Below are 9,395 nucleotides of genomic sequence, written 5' to 3'. Positions count from 1 at the left end.
TGAATTAATTTGAATACAAACATTGCTCCAAAAATTGAACTAAACATTGCTAGATGATCTACAATAGTAGCCAATCATGTTTTACTAACCTAGCAAGAAAAATTCAGGGCAAAACAATTCTTAAACAGGTGTATGCAACATTCAGGTTTCACGCATGTTTCAGATGTTTCAAAGCAATGTTTCAATTGTTATTCACATGATTAGGCATGTATGATTTGGATGCTTGATGATGCATGATATGCGTGATTTGCAGTGCCTAAATGCAGGCATAACACCGGGGTGTTACAGCCCTCCCCCCTTATAAAAATCTCGTCCCGAGATTTGGGTTACGAACCATTTGTTATAAAATTCTTCATAAGCTTTTTGTAGATACTCTCCTGTTTCCCAAGTTGCATCTCCCTCATCATGATGATCCCACTGTATCTTGTATGTTTTCACCACACTATTCCGAGTAGCACGTTCCTTAGTGTCTAACACCCGGACTGGTTGCTCACGATACACCAAATCTGATTTGAGTTGAATACCTCTAGGTTCTATTCTTTCCTCCGGAACACGCAAACATTTCTTGAGATGTGATACATGGAAAACTAGGAAAACGGTACTCATTATCTCAGGTAACTCTAACTTGTAGGCTACCGGACCTCTTTGTTCCAAGATCTTGTATGGTCCTACGAATCTCGCGGCAAGCTTCCTTCGGATTCCAAACCTTTTCTTCTTCATTGGCATGACTTTTAGATAAACATAGTCACCAACTTCAAACGCAAGGGGTCTCCTTGAAATCGGAGCCATTCCAGGGACTAACTCAATTCCAAACTCGATCTCCCTATCCGGCAGAAGACCAGGTAGCTCATCCGGGAATACATCCGGGAATTCACACACTACCAGAATCTGATGAATAGGAATGACTGCCGTAGCACATGTAACACTTATCAGGTCTGTTCCCTGAGGCAATGGTACTTGGAAAGTACCCTCACCCAGGGGATCCTTAAGGGTAAGTACTCGACTTCCAGTATCTATGACTGCTCCCCAATCCTTCATCCAATTCATCCCTATAATGACATCCAAGACTAACCCAGGCATAACTATCAAGTTCACTCGGAACTTCCTGCTACCTAATTCAAGGGTTGCCCCTCGAACCATCCGGTTGGTCAAAACATCAGCCCCTGCTGAACTTATACGGTACCCATAACCCAATTTTGTGCATAGTTGTCCATGTTTCTATGCAAATGCTTGACTCATAAAAGAATGCGATGATCCAGAATCAAATAGAACAACTGCAGGGTTTTCGTTGATAGGAAACTTACCAGCAGTGACGGGCTCTCCCTCTGGAATTTCATCCACTGTTGTACTATGCACTCTAGCATTATAAGTCTGCTGCTTCTTCTTGGGCGGGTATGGACAAAACCTCAAGAAATGACCGGGTTGATCATAGTTATAGCAGGGTCCTCTCACTGTCCCGGCAGATCCCATAGCTCCCTTGGAACTGCCTTGTACCGCAGTTGCGGCTGCTTTGTTGGGTTGTACTGCCATCTTGTACGGCTTTTGAGGTCCACAGAAATTCTGACTTCTTGGCTGAGGTGGCCGAAACCTAGCGCCAGGTGCCGATGGGCGATATGGAGGATGACCTCCCATAGGTGCTCTAGCTTGAGACGGCCCACCTTCAAAGGCTCTCTTGCATGTCTTGGCTGCGGTGCTGGCGTTGTTATTCTTCTCCTGCTTTAGGCAGTCGCTGATGAAGTCGTTGAATCTGACGCGGTTGTTGGTACCAACATGCTTCATCATTTTTGGATTGAGACCCCTCTTAAAACTGGCTATTCTTTTAGCATCTGTGTCAACCATGTCGGGAGCATAGCGACACAAGTTGTTGAAGGCATGCAGGTATTGCGTCACGGTCTTGGTGCCCTGGTTCAATGTTAGAAACTCTCCCAACTTCATCTCGGTCAGCCCGGGTGGAATATAGACTCCACAGAAGGCTTCAGCAAACTCTCTCCAAGAAATCTGAGCGTTTGGAGGGAAGGTGGTGCGATGGTGCTTCCACCACATTCCCACCGGTCCTTGCAACTGCAGTGCAGCATACTCCATTTTCAGAACCTCAGTCATCCTCAACACACGGAATTTATCTTCCATCGTGTTGATCCATTCCTCAGCATCAAGTGGCTCTGTCGCTTCCTTGAATACTGGCGGCCTGGTGCCCATGAAATCTTTGAAGCTGCTATATTGGTTCACTCCCATGCCACCACCTTGATTGTTACCACGTTGAACGTTGTTGGCGATGGTGCGCAGAAAATCCTCCATGTTCCTCTAGGATTGTTCCGTGTTGCGCTGACTCCCGAGCAGCTGCGCGAGAAACATCTCAGGGGTAAACAGGGGAGGAGGTGGCAAATGCGGTTCATGGGGAGGTTCATTGTTGTTGCCGTGGTTTCCACCATCACCACCGGTCCCCGCACCGTTAGCACCGGGCTCAGCGGCCTCATACGTGGTTCGGCGAGTGTTTGTCATCTGCATATTTCAGCAACAAGTAACGATTGAGTGAAGCTGTAATAATTGCGAGTGAAGGAAAAATTATGCCGTACTGAATTTACTGGAGAGAATAAATTCATACAATAAAATAGAGGCACAACAATTGCATCCCAATTAAAACAACAACACTTAATCGAATTACTTAAACGGCAAACATCGCGTCCATACAATCAAATTGCCAGCATACATACACTGGACTTTTTATGCGTTCAGATATCGCATTCGAAAATCAAGTTCCAACCACATGCCAAGTCTCATACGTTCGAAGCAACATACGATAGATTACATGCCAACAAAAGAAAGGTTATCGCGACAAGACCTAGATACTAGCGCAAGGCAACTAGCCTACTCCTTGGGGCCATCGTCGGGATCAGAGACGTCACCATCGCCTCTAGGTGAAACTGCAGGCTCGTCCTGGTTGTCGCCGTCGATGTCCATGCCAGCGGCGTTCGGTGGAGCGTATGGGCCAACCCCATTGTAGAGCGCGTGAAACTCCTCGTGCAGGTTGCCGTTGTATTCCTCTAGCTCATCGACTCTCTGCAGCAGAAGGTTTCTTGCGTTCCAGGCTTCATTCCTCTCCTGAACCAACTGTCCAATCATGCGGTCGGCATTGTTGTTGGCTTGAGTCAACGTATGCACTTGCTGCATAGCTCTATCACCTCTCTCAACCGCCTGATCTCGCTGTAAGTTCATATCAGCCAACTGCTCCTGCAAGCTAGCTATGGCATGTGCCTGTCTCTTCTTCTGCTTCTTCCCTTTTAGCTTGTCTTCACTATGCAAGCCAGTCAAAGTCCAGTAGGTACCCTCGAGACCCTCATATGCTCTGATGGCGGCGAACATAGCACTCATTGCCTGGTTGTCGCTAGCCTGTCCTTCAGCTGGACCTCTGACCAATGCACTTCCTTGAGGCTGAACCCAAATGGCATCACGAGGATCATCCCTAGGAAAAGTACCAGCTAGAGCTGCTACAAGCTCACTGGGAAATCTGCTCATAATGTCCCTGATGACACGGAAGGCTGCTCCCTCTGCACCCTCAGCTGGAGTGCGACCCTCAAACTCCAAATGCCAACCATCCCAATCTGGAGCATCACCGAAAGCAGGAACCGTGATCTCCACCACTGCGAGTCCATCCTCTGCTAACTGGCTCTCATTCCAAGAGTACACCGGCTCTTGACCCTCTGGGTACCCCACATCATGGAGCACTCTCCAAAGCAAAGTTGGCATGCCAAACTCGCTCAAGAAGGTGTCCGTGGTGCGATGCTCCCTCAGGGCCAAAGGACGTCGAGGTGCTCTTCCTCCGGTGGACTTACGGGCGGTCTGCTTCGTGCGGGCCATCTGTAGCAAAAGTCTTTTATTACCTCGGGGAAACATATTTTAGGTGATACAACTTTTATCAAAAGGAGATAATCAAATTATAAGGGGAGGAATGCATGACATGAATGAATTGCACAAGTAACATGATGTATGTACGTGCTGTACGTTCTCACAACTTATGAAATAAATAAGTTCTAACGACGAATTCGGTGGCATACAAATGATCTCTCAAATACGTAACTAATACGTTCTACACGATAGCGTTGTTATGTACCTGCAGAAGATTCATTTCAGCCCAATTCCCAATGAATGCATAAAAGCAGTAAAGTTTTATCTACACGCTCTACACGAATCCCCAGATACGTGTACAACGGTAGTAACTACCCGAATCATCGTCCTATTGACGGCATCGCCTCAACAGACAGAAGACCCATACATGAGATACTTTTGTAAAACATGCGTAGAACATGTAATTACTCCAGCATCATATAAGCATTCACCCTAGATCGGCGGTGTATCCGATCATGCTCTCACAGCTCACACTTACCGATGCGTAGAGGCAATTGATCCATACATCACCACTCAAACAAGTGGCACTCATACAATAGCACGCCGTATGAGCGACAAAAGAGAACTATGATGCAAGAACCCCAAGTCAGTACTTAATTAAGCCACCTAAAGTCCTTAACTGGGCATAAAGGAGATGATCACTGGCACACTTTATATTTTAAAAATCACATTTTCCAAATGCCTTTTCGTTTTAAATACACTTGTGAACAGTAACACGCTAAACCATGCTCTGATACCAGCTGTAACAGAACCGACCAATTATACGAAATTAAGTAAGAAAATCATCCGTCAGAGCAGACGATTTAGCAAACTTAAGCCCGTATAACCCGGTAGTCCGTGAAATCGCGAAGGATTTCAAACCAACTTCCATTATAGCCAAGATCGTAATAAGTTTAGCGGTCACCATCACATATTACATAAAAGTTTGCATCACGGATACATCAGAGTTTCAACATAGTTATTACAAAAACCAGTTCGAATAAAAGTAGCGGAAGTCATTTGTTCAAACCACACACACACTCACTCGGAGTTTAAATATAGTGCCAGCGAATGATCATCTCCAACAAAAGCATCAGATGAGACGTAAGGAATGACCATGCCCATGGTCCTAAGCATCTCCCATCGCAGGGTACAGGCAGTTGATACAGTAGCCGTAATACATCTGCCCATCTGCAACAAGTGAGAATAAAACCCTGAGTATGAGAAGGTACTCAGCTAGACTTACCCGACATAACCGAAAATAAGTGACACCAAGGATTATGAAGGGCTTTATAGTAGGGTAGCTGACTCATTTGCAGAAAGAAGCATTTTTAGCATTTCAAGAACCTTTCTAAAAGCATTATTGCCAAGTTAATTATTATTAACCTGTCGACTAGATTTGCACCTATACTAGAGTAAACAAGTGATTAAGCAGATAATGATAACCAATGATCATTAAACAACTTCCATACTGTCATATTCATTATAACTGTCCAAGTGTTCCATAACATTTACTACGATGAAGTAACTCAAGTCAAGTGCTCACTATCCAGGAGCGATGGCGATTCGAATCGATTCCTAACCAGCTGGTGATTTATTCCTTACACAAACCTCACTCACCTGCTAAAGTGAGATATTGATCACCGAGTCAACTTTCCAGGAATCTCGAGTTTGCCAGGAACCACATGTACCCGGGGGCCGACCGACTGCACTTTGGTCTTATCATCCCGCCCCCGTGTCCTACCACACCTACTCCGGCACAGTGCGTTGCGGGCAATCTACTCGGCCCAAAAAATCTCCCAGCTTCGCGGTCGGAAAATACTTTATCCGGCCAGCTAAATGTAAGGCATGCGTTCAACATGACTCGAGGCCCAACGACGGCCGGTCCTTAATCGACACAGACGGAAAACACTACAGTCCAAAACTCTGCAAGTCTCCGTCCGGTCCCAACTTCATTTAACACTTAGTTATACCATGACTTCCTAATCATCCAAGCAGATCTAGGTAACCACCTATAGCTCGTAGGTGACAGGAAATCACCCGACTTCTACCGGTCTAAGCCAGCTAAGCATTGACTCGACTGCGGATACCAGGGTAACAAGGATATAGTATAACAAAGGTAAACAAGGTATAATGCAGCAACGGTTGCAAACAACTCCTGAACGTAATGCATCAATTTAAAGTAAAGTATTTAATTAAATCATTGCAAACCGGGAGAAAAATGCTCCGGGGCTTGCCTCTCTCGAAGGAGCTCGGACGGTGATCGGGGCACTCCGGAAGTTCCTCAACGTCCTCCTCGTCGGCTTCTGGCACTTCCTGCTGCTGCACCTCGAGCTGCTCCTCGGGCTCCTCGGGTATGACGACTGGGTTCTCAGTTTGTGATCCTATATGATGCAATGCGCGTAAGTGATTATGCAAACGGTGCATCGAAAGAGATGAATGCAATGGATATGTTTAAATGCAAGGTAGTCAACATCATCCAAGAAATTATACTACAAGCACATGTCATCTACTGCATTCTCTTCTACTACTAATATGTTTAATTCAACACACCTTATCAAATGCTTCAAAGATACACCAAAGCTATTATTATTAACTAACCTTGTATTAAAGAGGATTATTTCATTTCCTTTTTAATTAGGGCTACAACAGAAATCAATATTTCTGGTGCTTATAAAAATCTGAGAAAATTACAGTAGCATGGTACTACTCTAATTAGACTACCATCAGATTTTCATGGTGTTTGAATGAGTGAATTAGCCTACCTATGGCATGATTTTGTACATAAAAATACTTTGAACTATGAAAAGTGTCAAACAATAGAATTAGTATTTTTCCTAGGTTCTTTATAGCATACAATAACTGTACAAAAATTGTCACATGCATGTTTTATACAAAGTTTGCTTTCTAGCAAAAATAACAAAAATCAGTCATTAAAGGTACTTGAACCACACCTCCAAAGTTTTCCACAGCACATGTATGAAACATATTTTTCCTAGGAAGTACATGACATAAGAAGATTAACAAACTTGAAATCATATTTTTCTGCAGACTATAGATTTTTCTACATATTTTTCAAGTTATCAGCAATATCCATGATTAAATAAAATCCTACAGAAAAGTATCCCAAAAATAACATGCAATAATTTTCCCAAGTAGATCTGGTGATAAGGAACCTAGCAAAATTTGTTTCAACAAATTTGAAGCAAGTTTGATCATCCAAACATTTTTCAAACCATTTTAGATTTCAAATAATAAAGAATAAATGGAAATCAAATCACTTAAACGTTACTGGGCCAGCCCGTGGAAACGAACTGGCCCACGGCCACAACCGGCCTGCGTGGCCTGAGCGAAAAGGGAGCGCGGCGGCCTGGCAGGGCCTCGGCCCACGGCCGCTTTCGGCCTGGCCGGCCTGGCTGGCGGAGGCAGAGTGCCTCGCCGGTGCGCGCGCTGGCGCGGCAGCGCGGCTCGACCAGCGGCCGGCGGACATCTCCGGCCACGGTAGGGCGAGCTGGTGAGCGCACGGGATGTGCGAGGAGAAGGCGAGTGCGGTAGGGTAGCTAGGCGAGGCTGGAGAGGAGAAGGAAGACGGCTTCCATGGAGGCCGAGCACGACGGCGCCATGGCCATCGGTGGCAAGACGCGGGGAGGCTCGACCTATGCTTGGAAGGCGGCGCAAGCTCGAGCGTGGCTTGAAGGAGGGCGAGGCGGAGTTGCGGGCGCGAGGAATCGGGGAATGGCGCGGTGGTGTGGGAGCTTGACGCCGACGGAGCGCGTCGGCGAGCTCGGAAGAGCGGGAGGCTCTCGGCTCTGGAGGGGAGGAGAGGCAGCGCTGGCGGGAGTGAGCGAGCGCACGGGCACCAGCAGGTGAAGGCGGGCGCGTGGGCGCGGGGTCAGGCCGCGGCTACCGCGCGATGGGCGACGCCGGCACATGGTCGCCATGTGGCGGAATGTCTCTACCGCGGTCGGCGCGTGGACGAGCGACCAGCAGGGGAACGGTGCGAGGCTGGGCCGAGGCGAGCGCAGCGCGCGATCGGCAGGCGTTGCTGGGCCGACTCGCGAGGTGGGCTGACGCGTTGGGCGGGCGAGGCGCGCGGCTGGCGGGGACGCGGGCCAGGCCGGCTTCGGCAGGCGGGCCAGAAGCGAGGCGGCGGCCCGCGAAGGAGAAAAATCTTTTTTTTCCAAATAAAATTTTCAAGGAATTTTTAAATATCATCTTTCAAATATTATTTTGAGCAAGAAAATGACCTCTTTTGAAAATGTACCAAAAATGAAAGTTGTTTAGAATTTAATTCTCTACAACTTTTCTTTTATGACCAAAGCCAAATTCTTTCTAGATTTTGAACTGTAACATCAAAGTCCACGTTTAGCTCAAAACCCTAATTTTTGGAATTTATTTTTTGAAGCCAAATTTTGAATTAATTTGAATACAAACATTGCTCCAAAAATTGAACTAAACATTGCTAGATGATCTACAATAGTAGCCAACCATGATTTACTAACCTAGCAAGAAAAATTCAGGGCAAAACAATTCTTAAACAGGTGTATGCAACATTCAGGTTTCACGCATGTTTCAGATGTTTCAAAACAATGTTTCAATTGTTATTCACATGATTAGGCATGTATGATTTGGATGCTTGATGATGCATGATATGCGTGATTTGCAGTGCCTAAATGCAGGCATAACACCGGGGTGTTACACTACCATTGTCACTTCTAACTCTCTTGATGGTTGTTTCAAATTCATTGTGAATGCCTTTGACAAATGATTTGAATATTGCAAATACATCACTTTTATCCACTAGAAAGAATACCCATGTGTATCTAGTGTAGTCATCTACTATCACAAAGCCATATTTATTTCCACCAATGCTAGTGTATTGTGTTAACTAAACAAATTCATGTGCAATAACTCAAATACTTTACTAGTGCTCATCATGCTTTTCTTAGGATGGGTGTTTCCAACTTGTTTGCCGGCTTGACAAGAGCTACAAAGCTTATCCTTTTCAAACACAACATCTTTCAAGCCTTTAACTAAGTCATGCTTAATCAATCTATTTAATTATTTCATTCCAACATGACCAAGCCTTCTATGCCATAACCAACCCATGCTAGACTTAGTGAACAAGCATGTAGATAATTTAGCTTCATTAGCATTGAAATCAACCAAGTATGGATTTTCATATCTAAAACCTTTGAAGATCAAGTTAGAGCCATCTACACTTATGATCTCTATATCATCTACTCCAAATATGCATTTGAATCCAAGATCACATAATTGAGCCACGGATAACAAATTGAAGTTCAAGCTCTCTACTAGCAACATATTTGATATGCTCATGTCATTGGATATTGCAATCTTACCAAGCCCTTTAACCTTGCCCTTGCCATCGTCACCAAATGTGATACTATCATACCCATCATTGCCATTGGTGTTGATTGAGTTGAACATTCTTGCATCACCGGTCATGTGTTGAGTGCACCCACTATCAAAAAGCCAATGCCTTCCTCCGG

This window comes from Miscanthus floridulus, chromosome 8, assembly GCF_019320115.1.
Source record: "Miscanthus floridulus cultivar M001 chromosome 8, ASM1932011v1, whole genome shotgun sequence".
Lineage (NCBI taxonomy): Eukaryota > Viridiplantae > Streptophyta > Magnoliopsida > Poales > Poaceae > Miscanthus > Miscanthus floridulus.
Note: the sequence above shows the minus strand (reverse complement) of the source record.